The sequence below is a fragment of the Protopterus annectens genome, chromosome 5.part0, assembly GCF_019279795.1.
Source record: "Protopterus annectens isolate FY-2018-M chromosome 5.part0, PAN1.0, whole genome shotgun sequence".
NCBI classification, from domain to species: domain Eukaryota; kingdom Metazoa; phylum Chordata; order Ceratodontiformes; family Protopteridae; genus Protopterus; species Protopterus annectens.
Window position 1 is genome coordinate 241,227,137 of NC_056735.1, and position 18,950 is coordinate 241,246,086.

Sequence of the window (18,950 nt, forward strand, 5' to 3'; positions counted from 1 at the left end):
TGTCCATTCCACAGATGGGCATACTCCAGTTCAGGTTCTTGTGCTGCAACTATAACTCTCAGGCCTACCTATGTACTACCTGTAGATGATGTGGCTTGTTTATGCATACAGGTTGTAATGGACATGTACTTTAAACACAAAGGTTTTCAGCTATGTACATATTGACTGTCAGTATCCCTGTTGTTGTCCTCGATCTTAGAAGGGCATTCTGACTGCCTTGGAATGTGTAATCTCTGTGGCGCATCTCATAACTGCATAGTACTGTAATAGTGATCTGTAGATAGGCAGGAGTTCTCATTCCTCCACTGACAACTGTGTGTGTGTGTGTGTGTGTGTGTGTGTGTGTGTGTGTGTGTGTGTGTGTGTGTGCATGTGTGTGTGTGTCAGCAAATGGTTGTGTGTGTGTGTGTATTTGTGTCTGCATCCTGTCATGACAGTGGGTTTTGCTGCATTCCAAAGAGATACCACCTTTTGCACTGGCCTTTATCCTAGTCAACTGCTAAACCTCTCTTTTCCCCCCTCCCCACTGCAATTAATCAGACCTGTGATGTCACCCAGCTCAGAAGTGGAATCAGAGTAAGTGTATTTGTTTTGTGGCACATACCCCAACTGCATACCACTGTACTAGTTACCTTTACATAGGGAAGATGTGTATGCACAATACTGGCAAGTGTGTGCTTGTTTGTGTGTGTGACTACCCTGTAGCCAGGCATACACATCTTTTAACATGCTGCACACCATGGTAGCCATCTGTGGTGAGTGGTGTCTACAAAGTATTACATAGTTAGGAATGCTAAAGAATACACAGTCAAGAATGATTACAGTTGGGTATGTTATTTTCCTGTACCACTGTCGAGCAGTGACACAGATGTGGTCACAGGGGTGTAAGTCCATACCCATCATTCTCCCACCCAAATTCCACAATCTCCGGGGTAGATTACATTAGCCATAATTCCCCACCCCAAACTCCACATACACAACAGTCATCCTTTCTCTGGTGAACTGATTAAGATTTAAATGTTATAAAACATGAGATGCCTCTGTTTTGTGTACACATCAGTTCCTTTAAAACCCTTCTGTGCCACAAAGTGTGTTCAGACATGTGTATGTATATATATATATATATATATATATATATATATATATATATATATATATATATATATGTATGTGTGTGTGTAGTTATGACAGTTGTACAGATGTAGACTTATCTTTGTTGTTTCACAGTGTACAGTACATTCAAGGGTACTGTACATATGTACACAAAGTGACTTTCCAATTTGTTTTCAGTACTGTGGAATACCTGTAGTAAAATGTGCATTATAAAATCTATGAAACATGCATCCAACCCAGATGGCTTAGTGCTAAGTTCAGTATCCTCAGTGTGCATGGTCCAGGGTTTAAGACCTGCAAGCCTTGTTGATGCTGTCAATTAGGACTGCATAAGACAGTTGTAAGCGGGTGTAAATGTGTTTTTGTGACAGTAAGCAGCGGGTACATGAAGGTAACAGACATGTACAACTTGCAGTACACTTGAAATGTCCATCTTTGGCAATCCTGCTGATGTCACCCACCTACGAATACACCTTTGGGACTGCTGTAACCCAGTAATTTCCGTGACGTGTGCTGTGACTGCTTAATGCTGTAGTGTGATAACCGAGTTTGGAAGGTGTTCTAATCCTGGTCAGGCCATCTGTGTGTGTCTGTCTGCCTGAGAAAGAAACCATGCTTTTTAGAGTATTCACATTCTTTACAATTCATGTACTCACCTTTGGCAATCCTGCTGATGTCACCCACCTAGAAATACACCTTTGGGAGGGTTGTAACCCAGTCATCTATGTAGCGCATGCTGTAACTGTGTAATGCTGTAGTGTGATAAACTAGTTAGGTAGGGGTTTTATTCCCAGACAGGCCAAGTGTGTGTCTGTTTGTCTGCCTGAGAAAAAAACAATGCTTTTTAGAGTATGCACACTCTTTACAATTCACATATTCACCTTTGGCAATCCTGCTGATGTCACCCACCTAGAAATACACCTCTGGGACTACTGTAACCCAGTAATCTCCATTGTGCATGCTGTAACTACGTAATGCTGTAGTGTGATAACCTAGTTAGGTAGGGGTTCTATTCCAAGACATGGCAGGTGTGTGTGTGTTTGACAGTCAGAGCCTGTGTGGAGGTGGTTATGAGTATCTAACCACTGGACATGTTGTGGGAGCAGTTTTTGTAGTTTTCTTATATGATGGCCATATTATATGTCACAATGTCCACTTCATGAGGCATACAGATGTCAATCAGCCAAGGGACTGTGTTGGCAAGCCATACCCCTACATCTGGCAAGAGGCCTGGTGAACAAAGTATGCAACCCTACTATTACCCAGAATATGTTCTCAACCCATGTGTCATACACAAACACACTTGCCTAGAATATCCCACTATGTTGCTAGTACCCTGCACATTATTGACAGATAGTAGGCATGGTGTGACTGCAGTGGGCTGCAGAGGGCATGGCACCCTGTCCAGCAGTACAAAAGGCACATAATTGTGAACAATGTGTCTTCACTATGTTCCCCACTGGATGACTACAACATATGTGGTGCCATCAAATGTTATCCACAAAGGCTACACAATGCCTTACACACATGCCCTGTATGGACAGATGCCAGTGACACCAGAGAATACCTGTATCATGCTATCAATGCAGGTACAGGGTCAACCTTCTGTCTATTAGCAGGTCCTGCCACACCAGGCCAGTACTGGCATATCTGATGATAACAGTCTGTGTACACAACATGTGCCAACCAAACCAGGTATACTTGTACATGTCACTGTACATTATTGTGGGACGTGCACATCCGAGGCAATGTCCATGTCAATGACTATCAAACACAGACATGGCATGCATTGCAAAGCAATGGTCATGCACAATGGTAACCAGGATGACAGGACAGTTCATACAATACCCATCTGTGTGGGACATTACAGACACTACACACCTGAACCACACTGCACACCATTGTCGGGTGGCATGATGCCAAGGATTAGCCCTCACCCAGCCTTGTACACCCATCTTGCACAGCCAACCACTGCACACCCATGAAGCAATGCACACATGCGTGTCAGTACTGGCACCTTGTGTCTGCGTGTGGGGTATGAAGCTTCCAACCACAGTCACACCCAGTATAACTCCCATTGGCATACCGACTGAAGTCAGACACGTTCACATGCCCTAGCCCATAGAACTTCAGGATATCCCCTGTGGTGCATGTAGTACCTGTGCATTACTTCAGTGTGGCAAACTAAGTAGTTAGGAAGTGTATGTGTGAGCCTGGCAAAGTGTGGCAATGTGTCTGAGTCCCTTAGAGAGTGGGGTTGTGTTGACAATGACATTTGTTCATGTGGACAGCCATGTGTGCTACACCTAATGTATGTCTACTATATCTCTGTTGCAGATGTCGCTCACCAGAACACATATATGCTCTTACAGCATACCACCATGTCAGCTATGTGGCACATGGAGTAACTGCATGCACTTGGAATAGTAATGGCTAGTCAGTCAGGGGTTTCAACCCTTGTACTGGTAGGTGTGTGACAGACGATGATTAGGTTTTAGTTTCCAAGCCCTTATCTGATGTACTTTGCCTCTGTATGTCCCTCCCACACACTCTCTGGTGGATTTGGAGTTGTACACCTGCTCAGCAGCAGCTTGTATTTTGTAAGTGATGGTCATGATCAGGTGATGGCCTTGCACATATTTCAGTCCTCCTCTAGCTAATTGCATGTGGAACAGCTGTGGTGACGTTCCCACAGCCAATCTCATGGAAACACAGTACAATATCTAGGAACATCATGTTGGTGTTTGCCCATGGCAGTCGCTGTGAGTTGAACCTGGATCTGGTGTTTGTAAACAGCATCACAGATGATATCTGGATATTCTTCAAACAACATACACAGTGAAAAATAGCCTAAAGACAGGAGGGTGATGTGCCAGACTTAACTACAGCATGTAAGTGTAGCTATGCTTCAGTGAGACTACTACCAGTTTAACAAGTTGTGTGTGGTAATGGCTATTCTTCATGTTTTAAAACTGACAAGACAGTGCTCTGCTTGTGAAGGAACCCCCATCTGTAGGGCCATCTGTGGACTGGTCAGTGTGTGGAACTATTTGTTTCTTGTGTTACTCACTGAACACACATCTGTCAACTGCAGAAGCATAGTGCGATGATTGCAGCCAGTACATGGTGATAATGATGAGTTACTGCCATCGCATCCCAGACTGGACATATGTCACATGAAACAGTGGTATGACAGTCACTGTCTGAGGTTCTCACAGTGACATGCCAATTATGGGCCACTGTTCATAGCTGCAGTCACAAGTCTTCTACATTTTGTACAGATGTCATGCAGTATATATGCATGTGTTGTTCTCCCTCTGCAAATGTATGCCATTTGTTGTGTTGGGTTGATAGTCATACCTATGCATGCTGTTATAAGTAATCCTGAATGCTGTTGACTAGTACTAAGCCATGTATGTGTTAAAACTGCAACACCATAGGTTGTATAGGATTGGAGGTACCGGTGGAACCTCCTGTCCCACTTCAGCTGGGTATGGCACCGGGCAGCAGCACATCTGGGGCCCAGCCTTGGATCTCCACCTCTGTTGGCTCTGCACCACCTTCTGGTGGAACCACCACTGAGGATGGGGCTAGTCCTCCCTGGGAGCAGGTCCAGACAGGAACTTGTCCACTGTCATACAGTCCTGGACGTGGTGCATAGGGTGGTTCAATAAGGGGTTTTGAGGCCAGATATGCCAGCTCAAGGGCAGAGTGCCACATTTAGAGGGTGAGCCTGCCCCTCCTAGACAACCCCCAGCACAGCCACTTTTGCGGCTGTTTTGGTGCAGTGGTGGCTGCCCATGTGTTGGGATCTCCGTCCCACTGTTTCCATCTGGGGGCTCATAGACTTGTGACTGCCAAACACCTCTCCCCGTCCAAGATGTATCCCCCAGATATATTATATACTGACCCTGTATGCTGTCTTGTCTGTCATCCTACCCAACCTATCTTCCACGAGCATAACTACTCTCCTTCCCCCACATTCCACTCTCACCTTATGGAAACAAAAGGCCAATCTGTTCCTAGAACATTTACCCCATACATAGCTGTTCATTTCACACACGTGTCCACTGGACACATGTAACCTTTTTAATTTGCATCACAACATACTCCAGTTGTCCTCACCCCTGTCTCTCAGGCACACAATCCTGGTATGCACATGACTCCTAAAGGTTCCAGGTACACGTGATGCAGATGACCCCATTGTGCACATGACACTACCGGCCCCTCTGTGGTTACCCCATTTACCTTTTTCATGATGATTATGTCGCACACAGCACCTTGCAAGAGTACTGTTATATCACATAATGATTGGACAGGAACTGTTGTGTTAATGTAAATAAAATGCACAGAGTGATGTATATGGCCAGTGTACAAATGTTTGCGTGTATTAATGACACATGTTTGTCTGAGGGAGTCTTGATATTACATAGGACAACACCACTACATAATACAGGCATTGCTGGTGTTTCCCTTTTCATTCTTTTGTAATGTTTTGTTGTCACATAGGATGTTCTTGATATATCTATAAATATGTATGTATCTATATCTGGACATAAACACACACACATACATCTACATGATGGAATACATTTCTTATACTGTTGAATGACTGTGCTGGATGATATGTTTGTGATAACATCCAATGTCTGTATATCTGCCATGTCTTAGTGGTAAATCGCATTGGCTGAGGTATGCAGGGTCCTGTTTTTGAGCCTTGCAGAGGCTGTTTATTTTGTTGTTGGGCAGAACAAAGCCGTTGGATACGGAGTGATTAAGGCACTTTAAAGCAGTTGTGAGTGGGTGTGCATGGGTCTGCGTGGAGCTAAGCAATGCTAACCTCTGGTTACAGTTTCATGCACACAGTTAGCCTCTACATTGCTTCACCAGTGTGATATTCGCATACCGGCGGCCAAACAGGCTTACACCCACTTGCAAATGCACTGCATTTGGTGTTTGCATATGACACTCACACCCCTGAGTGGGAGTGAGGACTATGATATTACCTTGTGATGCCTATTACATTGGTTTACATGCCTACAGTAATGGGAAGGGCTGCCCATTAGGCGTAAGCATGCCATTCAACTGTATAGAATCCGCGGCCTGTCCAGAGTTTGATTCATACAATTGGTGTGTTCGTCTTACAATCTGCACCTGTCTGGCTAATACATGGGAACTGACACCATTCAATACAAACAAGTAATTGGGTTTTGGAACCCACAACCATCAGTCGAGTCATGCTACTGCATACCTATTATTCTATCATCTTTCTAAGGTTGTCAGTGGAATGTGTGCTTTCTGTCCCTATCAGACCTCTCAAACGATTGGGGATAAATATCAACTGAATCAGGGACAAGTCATGACAACATCAGGGACAATCAGGGACACATTTAAAATATTAGTGCTGTTAACCTGACATATTGACAGACTCAGAGCATATAAATTAATACACATTTTCTAAGGAAAGTGAAGTTTATAACTCAATTGTTGTCATTATTCATTATGTGTAATTCACCACCTTTCCTCCAAAAGTCACTAGTTTTAGGAGGGATTAAGTGGGACAGAGTTAGAATTTGAGTCAAAATCAGGGACGTCGCTGGAAATCAGGAACAGTTGAGATGTATGGTCAGTATTTGTTCCACCAATGGTTTATGTCCTGTCCAGTGGATTTGCTCTTAGGGGTTGAGAGGTATGAGTGTAAGCTATGCCCATTTCAGAATATTACTTACATCCCCGGGGCGGTCCTAATACGACTGCACCAGCCAACACCTGCATGCCTCGGCCCATAATTGCATACCCATAGTTCCACTACCTGCCCTCCTCTACAGCACTCATCCTTACTGTGGGTGCAGGTGGGGTATAAACACATCACTACACACTACCCACTCTCCGCGTGTCAGGACACATGTTGTACATTGTGTTGACCCATGGGTTATCAGGCTTGCACAACCAACTGGTCCATGTATGTCTACAGCCTGGTTTGATGAATCATTACAGGGACTGACTCCGATGATCAGTAATTTTTGGGATGTCCCACAAGGGACATTGATGTCTTTGTTTCAAGATTAGACTTGGCAGGTCTCTCACACTGGTAGTATCCTGCCAGTGGTCTGGGAAGCAGTGGTCTGTTTACTTTTATTGTGTGTCTGTATGTCTCACCTGCCTAGATGGGGGGGGGTTGATGCTACATGTTACAAGTTTGTTGATTGGACTCCGCACCCCCATATGCATGGCCTGTGAACATATGTAATTCATAACTGCTGTATCATATCCTAGGTATATACATGTGTACATTTACAGTCACACACACACACACACACATATATATATATATATATATATATATATATATATATATATATATATATATATATATATATATATATATATATATATATATATATATATATATATATATATGTATATATATAGATATATCTGTATATGTATGCATACATGTATATATTTATATATTGCTGTCTATATATATCTAACAACATATGGGTCTATGGGTGTCTGCATATGTATATATATCTATATGTGTGTATATATATGTATTCTGTCTCTGTATGTATACATTTGTACTACGGAGAGGGAGAGGTATATCTCTATGTCGCTATGGGTAGATATAAACACACATACCTCTACATATATACATCTACATCTGGTTATTCTGTTCCTTGCCATGTAGATTACACTTTGCTCCAGTGGGACTCGTAGCGAGTCTTGCTGCTCGTTGGGCGACGCCTCTGCCCAGTGAACACTTTTGCTTACATCCCTGGGGCTGTCCATACAGGCCTACATCACCCAACACCAGCACACCTAGACCCATAACTAGCTAACCATAGTTCCCTCACCTGCACCTCATCTACAGCACCCATACTTACTCTGGGTCCTGGTCTGGTCTGAACACACCACTACACGCTGCCTACTCTCCAATTCACGGGACCCATGTCATACATTGTCTCGACCCATGGGTCATCAGGCTTTCCCACACTTGTATTACGGGTATATACACACCCCAGCCAGAATGGTCGGCGTATCACCTTCTTTTGGCCTTATGTCAATTTTTGGGGTGTCCTGCAAGGGATGCTCCTGTCTATGTTCCAAGATTAGATTTCACGGGTGCACTGTTTACCCCCCTGGTTGTATCCTATCTGTGGTCTGGGGAGCAGTAGACTATTTACATTGTCTGCGGGTTTGTGTGCATGTTTCCTGTGTCCAGCTGGGGGGGGTGGAAGGTCATCCTCTGTGGTTTCATGTTTCTTGCTTGGACCCCTCACTTCCATTGGCATAGGCTGTGAACATATGTCATTCTTGTGTGCTGTTTCCTATCATAGCTGTATATCTGTGTATATCTACGCACACACACACACACACACACACACACACACACACACACACACACACACACACACACACACACACACACATATATCTTTTTCTTCTTTCGGCTGCTCCCATTAGGGGTCACCACAGCAGGTCAACTGTTTCCATTTCTTCCCGTTCTCTGCATCTTGCTCTGTCACACCAACTACCTGCATGTCCTCTATCACCACATCCATACACCTTATCTTAGGCCTCCCTCTTTTCCTGTTACCTTGCAGCTTCATCCTTAGCATCTTTTTCCCAATATACTCTGCATCCCTCCTCCTCAGCACATGTCCAAACCAATGTAATCTTGTCTCTCTGGCTTTGTCTCCAAATCTTCCAACCTGAGCTGACCCTCTAATATACTTATTCCTAATCCTGTCCATCCTCGTCACACCCAGTGCAAATCCTGACATCTTCAACTCTGCCATGTCAAGCCACTGTCTCCAACCCATATAACATAGCTGGTCTCACTATACTCTTGTAGATCTTCCCTTTCACTCTTACTGATACTCGTCTGTCACAAATCACTCCTGACACTCTTCTCCACCCACTCCATCCTGCCTGTACTCTCTTCTTCACCTCTCTTCCACATTCACCATTACTCTGAACTGTTGATCCCAAGTACTTAAACTCATCCACCTTTGCCACCTCTAGTCCCTGCATCCTCACCATTCCTCTATCCTCCCTCTCGTTCACACACATATATTCTGTGTTAGTCCTGCTGACCTTCATTCCTCTTCTCTCTAGAGCATATCTCCACCGCTCCAGGGTCTCCTCCACCTGTTCCCTACTCTCAGTACAGATCACAATGTCATCTGCAAACATTATAGTCCATGGGGACTCCTGTCTGATCTCGTCTGTCAACTTGTCCATCACCATTGCAAATAAGAAAGGGCTCAGAGGTGATCCTTGATGTAATCCCACTTCCACCTTAAATGCATCCGTCACTCCCACCGCAGACCTCACTGCTGTCACACTACCCTCGTACATATCCTGTACCACTCTACATATTTCTCTGACACTCCCGACTTCCTCATACAATACCACAACTCTTCTCTAGACACCCTGTCATATGCTTTCTCTAAATCCACAGATACACAATGCAACTCCTTCTGACCTTCTCTGAAACTTCTCCAGCAACACTCTCAGAGTAAACATCACATCTGTAGTGCTCTTTCTTGGCATGAAACCATACTGCTGATCACTAATCACCTCCCTTCTTAACCAAGCTTCCACTACTCTTTCCCATAACTTCATGCTGTGACTGATCAGTTTATTTCCTCTGTAGTTACTACAGCTCTGCACATCACCCTTATTCTTAAAAATCGGTACCAAAACACTTTTTCTCCATTCCTCAGGCATCCTCTCACTTTCCAAGATTTCATTAAACAATCTAGTTAAAAACTCCACTGCCATTTCACCTAAACACCTCCATGCTTCCACAGGTATGTCATCTGGACCAACAGCCTTTCCGTTTTTCATCCTCTTCATAGCTATCCTTACTTCCTCCTTGCTAATCCACTGCACTTCATGATTCACTATTTGCACATCATCCAACCTTCTTTCCCTCTCATTCTCTTCATTCATCAACCCCTCAAAGTACTCTTTCCATCTCCTCAACACACTCTCCTCGCTTGTGAGTATGTTTCCCTCATTATCCTTTATCACACTTACCTGCTGCACATCTTTACTAGCATGGTCCCTCTGTCTAATATAATATATATATATATATATATATATATATATATATATATATATATATATATATATATATATATATATATATATATGTATATATATATATATATATATATATATATATATATATATATATATATATATATATATGTATATGTCTGCAACTATATATATATATATATATATATATATATATGTATATATGTGTGTGTCTGTAAAGCAATGCATACCCCACGCAAACGTGCTTACACATGCTTACTGGTGTTTATATATGCTTAAACCTGCTTACTAGTGCCTTATTCATTATGACACTGACACTTCACTCCAGTTCACCTTTAATTCTCATTTTGCAGGTTATACAGTGGACAGATGTTGAAATATGTTCATGTACAGATTACCGATGGAAAATGGTATATGCTGCAGTGGGATTCGGAACGGGAATTTCTGTTTGTTAGGCGGATGCTCTAACCAATACACTGTTGCTGTGCTGCTTCATTTGCATATATACCCATATACCCATGACTCCTGGTTCCCCAAACACCCACCCCAACACCTCACTAACACTGCAGTCATCCATTCTCCAGTTGGATTCGTGGTGTATCCACACCACTACACATTGGCCACTCCCTACTCCTGTAGACCCATCCCATCAGTTGACTCACTCCTTGTATCCTCAGAAATCCCAAACTTTTAGTCCACAAACATTTGTGACATGAGCGACCAAAAGGACACTATTCACAATTTTTGGGTTGTCCCACATGGGACACGCATGTCTTTATTTCATGATTAGACTCTATACTTCATTACATCCTTATTCCCGTTAATATGACACTACAATAAATTAATAAGTATGACTATGTGGTAACGCACACATTACACATGACAGCCTAATTATGTACGAGTTTGGCGTAATTCTTTTACAAACAGACCAGTTTAGTAATTGCCGTTGCCGTAGCAGGCAGATCACAGGAATGATTCCATATGTGAATACATCCTCACATTTGATTTTTTCAGCACAGCACTGACTTTGGACATTGTACACATTTCTGCATTTTAGCAGTCTCATCCATTCCCTCTTATGCACAACCTATTATTCTATGTACTGTCGAGGTTTGTAAGGGCACATGTATGTTATTTATGTCTGCAAATGGAATAAATGTGTTACAGGGAATGTACTTCTACATATAGATGTATGCATGTGTGTATGCATATATACTTATAATGAACCCGCTGACCTCCATGAGGCAGTCCAATTAGAACCGGCCCATCCAACCCTGACATGCCTGGATCCTTAATTTGATGCCCATAGTTCCTCCACCCCACCCGAGTTCAACATACATGCATGCCATCCATTGTCCAGTTGCTATTGCAGCCATGACACAACTTCCATACATTGAGCTCTCCAGAGCCTTAGGAGCCCTACATGTATGTTGTCCCAACCCATATATTCTCAGGCTGTGCCAACATTTAGTCCTTGAACATACCTGCCCTTGCTTGTGTAATGGTCGGATGGCCAAACATCCTATCAATTTTTGGGTAGTCTCACCAGGGACTAGTCTCTGATTGTAAAGTAGACTTAGCAGATCAACAATGTTACTCCCACTGGTAATATCCTGCCTGTGGTGTGAGTAGCAGTGCTTTGCTCACTCCTGCCCAGCTTGATATGACATACGCTGACAGCGCTATATAATACTGGGGTTGCTGTTGATTCCCTTCTCATCCTTTTGTATGCTTTATTGTTACGATGTTCATTCTTCATAGATATAGATATATATATATATAGATATATAGATATATAGATATAGATATATATATATTATATATATATATATATATATATATATATTATATATATTATATATCTGTACATACTTGCTGGGCACTACTTACACCCGTGCAAGTGCACTCAGACTTGCTTACTGGTACTTGTATATGTTTACTGCTGCTTATTTGTGCTTACACCTGCTTACTAGTGCCTTATTCATTATGACAGTACCACTTTGATTGAATGATATTTAGTTAAACATCTCATGCGATACTCTTATGTCGGTTTTACAGCAAAATGACATTCATTCCATGTGGAAAATGATATGTGCTATTGTTGGACTCAAACCTTGAATGCCTGTTCATTAGGCAGATGCTCTAAACACTACACTATTGACGTTTATGTTGATTCTGCATGTTTTTCTCTAGTTGAGTGATTTTGATGTGTACGCTATGCTCGGTGGAGGGCAGCGACGAGTAAACACTCTGAGCTTTCCTTACACTTTCGATATTGCAGCAATACAAATGTATAATAGGGACACAGGGAATCTTCTAGGGACGGGGCTCAACATTCCACTATGTGCTTGTGTGTTTACTACTTCGATTTTATTTCACTGTTCGTGGACACTCTTGTATGCTAGCATACATTTCGGCATCCACGGACACTGAATTACTGACTTACTATTTGAGGCGAGCTCTACTAGTAAGCATAGTAGGTTGTGCAACTGTCGGGGCATGTTTATGCCTTTGTAGAGCACTTGTACATGCCCCCTGCACTCGCACATGTTTCCTGTGCACGTTGAGGGTGTGGCGGTGCACCCTCATACATATTCATATGGTGCTGCTGCACCATCTGTAATGAGGACGCTCTTATATCTGTGTGCTGAGTAGGGAATATCTTTAAATTTGCACATGAAAATTTACAGTCAATGAATGCTGTATAAATAAATGGGTTTAAAGGAATTGAAAATTATTAAATTCTTCATGTTTACTTCCCCTTCCCTTTCTTTCCAGCTTTCTTTGTTTGTTAAACTGCTATTTTCTAAATTTCAAAACATTTTCTATGAAATCCAAACCTCTGAAATTATTCAAGATAAATTTAACGATCATTTCTCTCGCAGGGGGAATGAGTGTATTATTTTGTCCATGGGAAGTGCATCTGACAACATATTCTCTTCATTTCTTGTTAGTTACAGTGACAAAAGCCAAGACTTGAGCTCTGAAGCTGTGAGCAAGAAAACAGAATATGGTTTGGTTTACAGAGCTTCTCAAGGTCAGCAAAAGCTTCACTTCACTGCTGTAATAGAACTATTGAAAACATAAATCATGGCGTAAACAGTCACTTAAAAAACAACCCCACCGCAATTCCATTTCCATCCTTTCTCTGCAAAATGATAATACCAGAAGCAAGAAAAAATATTTATAACAATTTTTTTAACAAGAAAAAATGTCCTTAAGACAAGAATAAAGTATAGTCTAATATATTAATTTAGACAATCATGTGTAAATGAAAGAGAACTATAATTTCAAACAAGATAACCTAAATCATGCATTTTTGTTTAAGTGCATGCAGTTACATTGAGAATTAACAGATTCATTGAAAAGAACAACACAATAAAAACTTAATCTCTTTCCCCCTTTTTATATGAATAAACGGTATCAGTATTTTAAGATGTTTAATATTAATTTGATTATACTACTGTAGCAATAATTTTATGTTAAATGTTAAATACATGTACACGTGCTGAAAGACGTCTGCTGATGCAATTCTTGTTGCTGAAGTTAAATAAAGATACTTCCTAAGAACTGTTATACTTTAGTAAGAAATATTTAAGCTGATTTTTAAATAAATAAACTACAAACCAGTAGATCCTCCGGAATTAATGGTGCTGATGAACCAAAATGTGATATAACTAAAAACATTTGAGGGGGTGATTTTAGGAAACCTGAATTCATTCACCATGTTTGTCTCCTAGGTTTGGTCTACAACAATAATGATGCCCCTTCACAGGGGTACTGATACCATGGACCCTAGCAATTTACATACCAACCAGCCTAAGAAGCCTCATCTACAAGGCCATATGAACAGGTCATAACAGACCTGATAAATTATCTAAAAATCTCAAGACTTGACCCCCCACCAGAAGCTTTTCTAAGTGTGGATCCTGTCTAATGAATCTGGTTATTTTTTTAAGTTGGTAATGCAAGCTGTGGACAGTGGACACTATGTCCATACAAAATAATTTAACCCTACCAAAGCATTTGATAACATGCCACATTACAACATTATCAATAAGCTAAATATGCTCCAAATGTATCCCTATGTAGTTAGATGGATAGTTAATTTTCTGAGGGATGGAATTCAGACTGTGATGGTGGCAGTAGCATCTTACAGGTTCATAGGTCAGTACTAGGATAACTGGCGTTGATGGCCATTTTAAGCCTAACCTGTATCCCATTTGAGAATCAACCCCTGCACCTTTTGTCTCTAAGGTGAACACCTTAATCCTTATGCCAACTACCAACCTCTTCAAAGAGCATGAAGGTAACCAGTGATTACCACTGGGATCTGTGCTAGGACCTCTGTAATTCAGCATTTACGTCTCTGATCTCCAAATCAAAAACAGAGAACTTTCTTTAGCCAAGTTTACAGATGATTGTAAACTGGGTGTTGTACTCATATCCTCTTCTGATATGTATAAACTATAATGTGAACCTACACATTAATAGATTTTGCTCTAAAACTGGATTAAAACTAACTGCAGAAAATGAAATATTGTTGAATTTGGTAAACAAACACTCCACACAGTTTATACTGCAGAAAACACCCCACTCTAAATTGAAGATTTTGTGAGAGACCTTGGAACATAGGTATCTGATTCCATCTCCTTTGACCATCACGCTGTAACAGTGGTCAAGAAATCTTTCTACCTAGTACAGATAATCCAAAATGCTATTTCCTTTAAATCGATTGATGGCTTTATCCCTCTGTATTTCACACTGAACAGAAACATCTTCAAATACAATGCCTTTCAGGATATACCTTACTAAGTATATCAAGTAGTAGCTGAAACCCCGTTCTTGACAAAATAAATCATGGGCCCAAACGACCTGCACTATCAAGAGAGGTTGCAGGCCTTGAGCTTATATTTAGTGTGCTATAGACCCCCTTAGTGTTGATCTGTGCCTTGCCTTCTGGGCCATTAAGAATCCAGAAATTCATGACCACTTATTTCCCTTCAAATCAATTTGCCCAGCAGCCATAAAACCAGAGATCTGAACCTTCTGCAGCAAATAAACAAATCACAGTGGAGAGACAGCTCTGTCACAAAACAATTACTACTTTTCTGGAACAAACTTCCTCACTAGGTCAAAGAAAGTGACTAGCTTATCTTCCTTTAAGAATGAGATAGAGAATTGCAAAAGGTATTTCTAAATTCACCCCTGGTATGACTGGCTGATATGATTGGCCTATCGCTTCTTGAAAAAGAAAGCAATGTTTAACGACTGGTACTGGCAAGTCAGAAATGGCTATTCAGCCCTGTTGCCTTATACACTCTATCATTCTGTGACTGTATGAAATGTTGTATGGTAATTAGTCAACAACAGCAGCCACACATTTTCCACTAATTGCACACTAAATGGACCTAAGCGCATTCATAATAGACTTCTTCAGAGATACATACTCGCTGATATAGACTGCAGGTAGAGTAGGGAAGAAGAAGCAGTGACTTAGCTTGGCAGCACTACTATCAGAAAGAGTAATTTTGAATGAACGGTTTATTTTTCAGTGAAATGGTCTTTCAGTAAGTTGATTATAATGTTTCTCTGGACAGTTTAGAAGTGTAATAACTACAGGTCTCTATTTCTCACCCAGAGCTGGTCTGCAACAAAGCAAATGATGATCACATTTGGTTATACAGTAACCCATTTAAGCAACTAATTTCCAAAATGAAAAATATCTGCTATCATTAACTTTATTTGCTGTATCTCTTCCTACAGACAGACTATATAACACTGACGATTGGTAATGAGTAATATTCTGAGTCCTCACATAGCTATATATACATATATATGTGTGTATATATATATATATATATATATATATAAATATATATATATATATATATATATATATATATATATATATTAATTTCCTTGCAAACAGCATCAGTTTGTTTTAGTTTTTGTTACTCTCTTATTCACTAAGACAATACACATTCACATATTAAGAATGGCTGGTTTAGCTTCTTCTAGATCAAATTTCATTCTCATAATTTCAGTATTAAAGGCAGCCACTATTTCCCTAAGTCCATCAGTTTCTCAATTTCTTCCAAAAACATCTCTCATAAGGGAAACATGCATGGTTTGTTTTTGTCCACTTTATCTTCTTTCCTTCCTTTCTATTAATTCCATTGTAATACTGCCAGTGTTCAAGGGACATTGACATTTCATGCAAGGCTTCTTAGGTGTACACAGCTGTAGGGTGGTCATTCTCACATATCAAGCCAACACTTGGACATTATACATAACATTCTTAGCAAAAATAATGCATTAAAATGATTATTTTGATTCATAACACCTGCAGCAGACATGTAATAACAGCATGGTTAGTAGTATACACATAATCCACTCAAACTGAAGATCCTACAGAGGAACATAAAGTGTGTATGTAACGATATTTTCTGTTTATCTAAGAGCAGACTTCAGCAAAGATGGTCTTAGTTGTTTAAATGAATGGTTATTAAGCTGCTCTTCACCACTGTGTGTCTGTGTGTCTGTATATGTGTTAGTTAATCATGTATAATGGATAAGTGGAACAAATGCTTTCACACTATCCACAGCAACGACACCGAATTAGTTATGATAAACGTTGAGTAGGACTTCTTATGGGTCTGTAATCCTCTGACTATGGTACCAAACATTCTTATGAAGTAGTTAGATTTAAAGTGCCCATTGCTACAAGTGCATCATTCCGGTTTAGGAAGAAGACAACTATTTTCCACAGGACTCATTTTTAGCAGTTCATTTTTACTTGGAATGGCAATTTTCACTGTAAATAACATTAAATAAAGTTAAATGTGCCAAAACACAACTTTAAAAGCCCTAAATATAATGATTTCCATAATCCATGTTTTGTTGTCTCAGCCATATCTGATTGTTTCAACACTAGAGCTCAGGCCTGATTAAATTCTCGGGTTTTTTTAAGCTTTTATTGGATTTTCAATTTGTAAAATAATGACAACAATATTTACAGTCAGAGATTCGTGAACATAATAAATGAAAAAATGTCAACTAAACCTCACACACAAAAGAAAAAAACAACTATTTAAAGGAGTGTTCATTAACCATCAAGTCATTCAAGTTATACATTACATTAAATCTAAAATGCAGTTATTTTTACTTGTCAAGCAGATCTTTTTAAGTTTTGTCCATGCATTGTAGCAAGCAGTAATCTTGGTTGTTCTTGACTTAATTGTAATGATTAGACTTCAGTTGCAATATTTATAAATTCTTTGAAGGAGGGTGTAGATTCATTCTTCCAATTCTGAGTTATAATCTTTCTCGCTATATATAGATAGTATAGACCACAACATGTGATATTTCATTTTTTTAACACATATAGGAATAAGAGTGTTAAAAAGGATTGATAAATTTTCAGTTTTTGAATACAGACTGGTGCATTAATGACTTGCCAGACAAGTTAATTTGACATGCGACAGATATGACTGACAAAGTGAGGTACACTGACACAAAATTCTCCTGCCCAGAGTAACTACACTTATCTTTAAATATATGTCTTGAATCCTCATAAAGTAAATTCTCTTCATTAAGAATGATTTCTATGTCCCATTCCTAGCTGAAATTGTTCCCAGAAAGTACAAAGCATGCATTTGCTAATACTGATTTCTGTTAAGAATGATTTCTATGTCCCATTCCTAGCTGAAAATGTTCCCAGAAAGTACAAAGCATGCATTTGCTAATACTGATTTTTCTGAATGTGTACTAACATTTAAACATTGACTGCAGTGGTGGTGCTGCGGTAGCGTTGTCGCCTCACAGTTAGACATTGCACGTTCGATTCTCAGTTAGAGCATCTTATGTGTGTCGACATGCGTGAATGGGTGTTCCTTCGTTGAAGGTTGTGCGTTAGGCCCGGCAAGCCAGCACGTAAAAATCTACTACCAATCATTAGCGGACCGGAGTTCCGCTGTGGCGACCCCTAACCGGGAAAAGCCGAAAGACAGTTTAAGACTAACATTTAAACATTGCATATGCTTTATGATGAAATTGTTTTCCACACTAAATGCTTACAGATTGCCACATGATTAATCTTCCTTGCAGATTTCTAACTAAATCATAGATGCTCCTTCCATGCAGCAATAAGTACTTTAAAGTCATTTTGTAAACTTGTCTTGCAAAGCATTGCCTATGATCATACTGCCATTAAGTCAGGCAGACACTGCTAAAGTTTGAAACATATCATTTTCAGTACTGAAATATAAGGTGGGGAGGACAGTGCAGGCAATAAAAAGGAGATGCATGCTTTGTCATACAAGGTGCAGACCATTAACTGCAAGAAGGTATAGTGACAAAAGGCTATAACCTGATCAACTGTAAGTGGTAATATCCCACATCTGAGATAAAACTTAGCGATCTGCAACACCAGGAGTATCTCTGTTTATTGGCCACTGCTCTCTACACGAAGCATTTAAGACAGGTTTCATCAATAACCACAGTGATCAGCTCATGTGGCAGTTAGCATGTAGGATTGAGATGATCTGTTTGCAGGATGCTTCTCACTCTCCAGGGATTGATTCCCTTAGCTTTAATTTACATGTTGTGGGATTTTGAGAAGTCGGTTAACCAAACACTGCTTCTGAGCTGAGACTGAAAAATATCTATGCATATCAGTTCTCACCACTTTTAAATATAACTAAATAACATAGGCTTCTTTTTAGTGTGTTCAAGAAATGTCTATCTGCATATCTATTTCCATT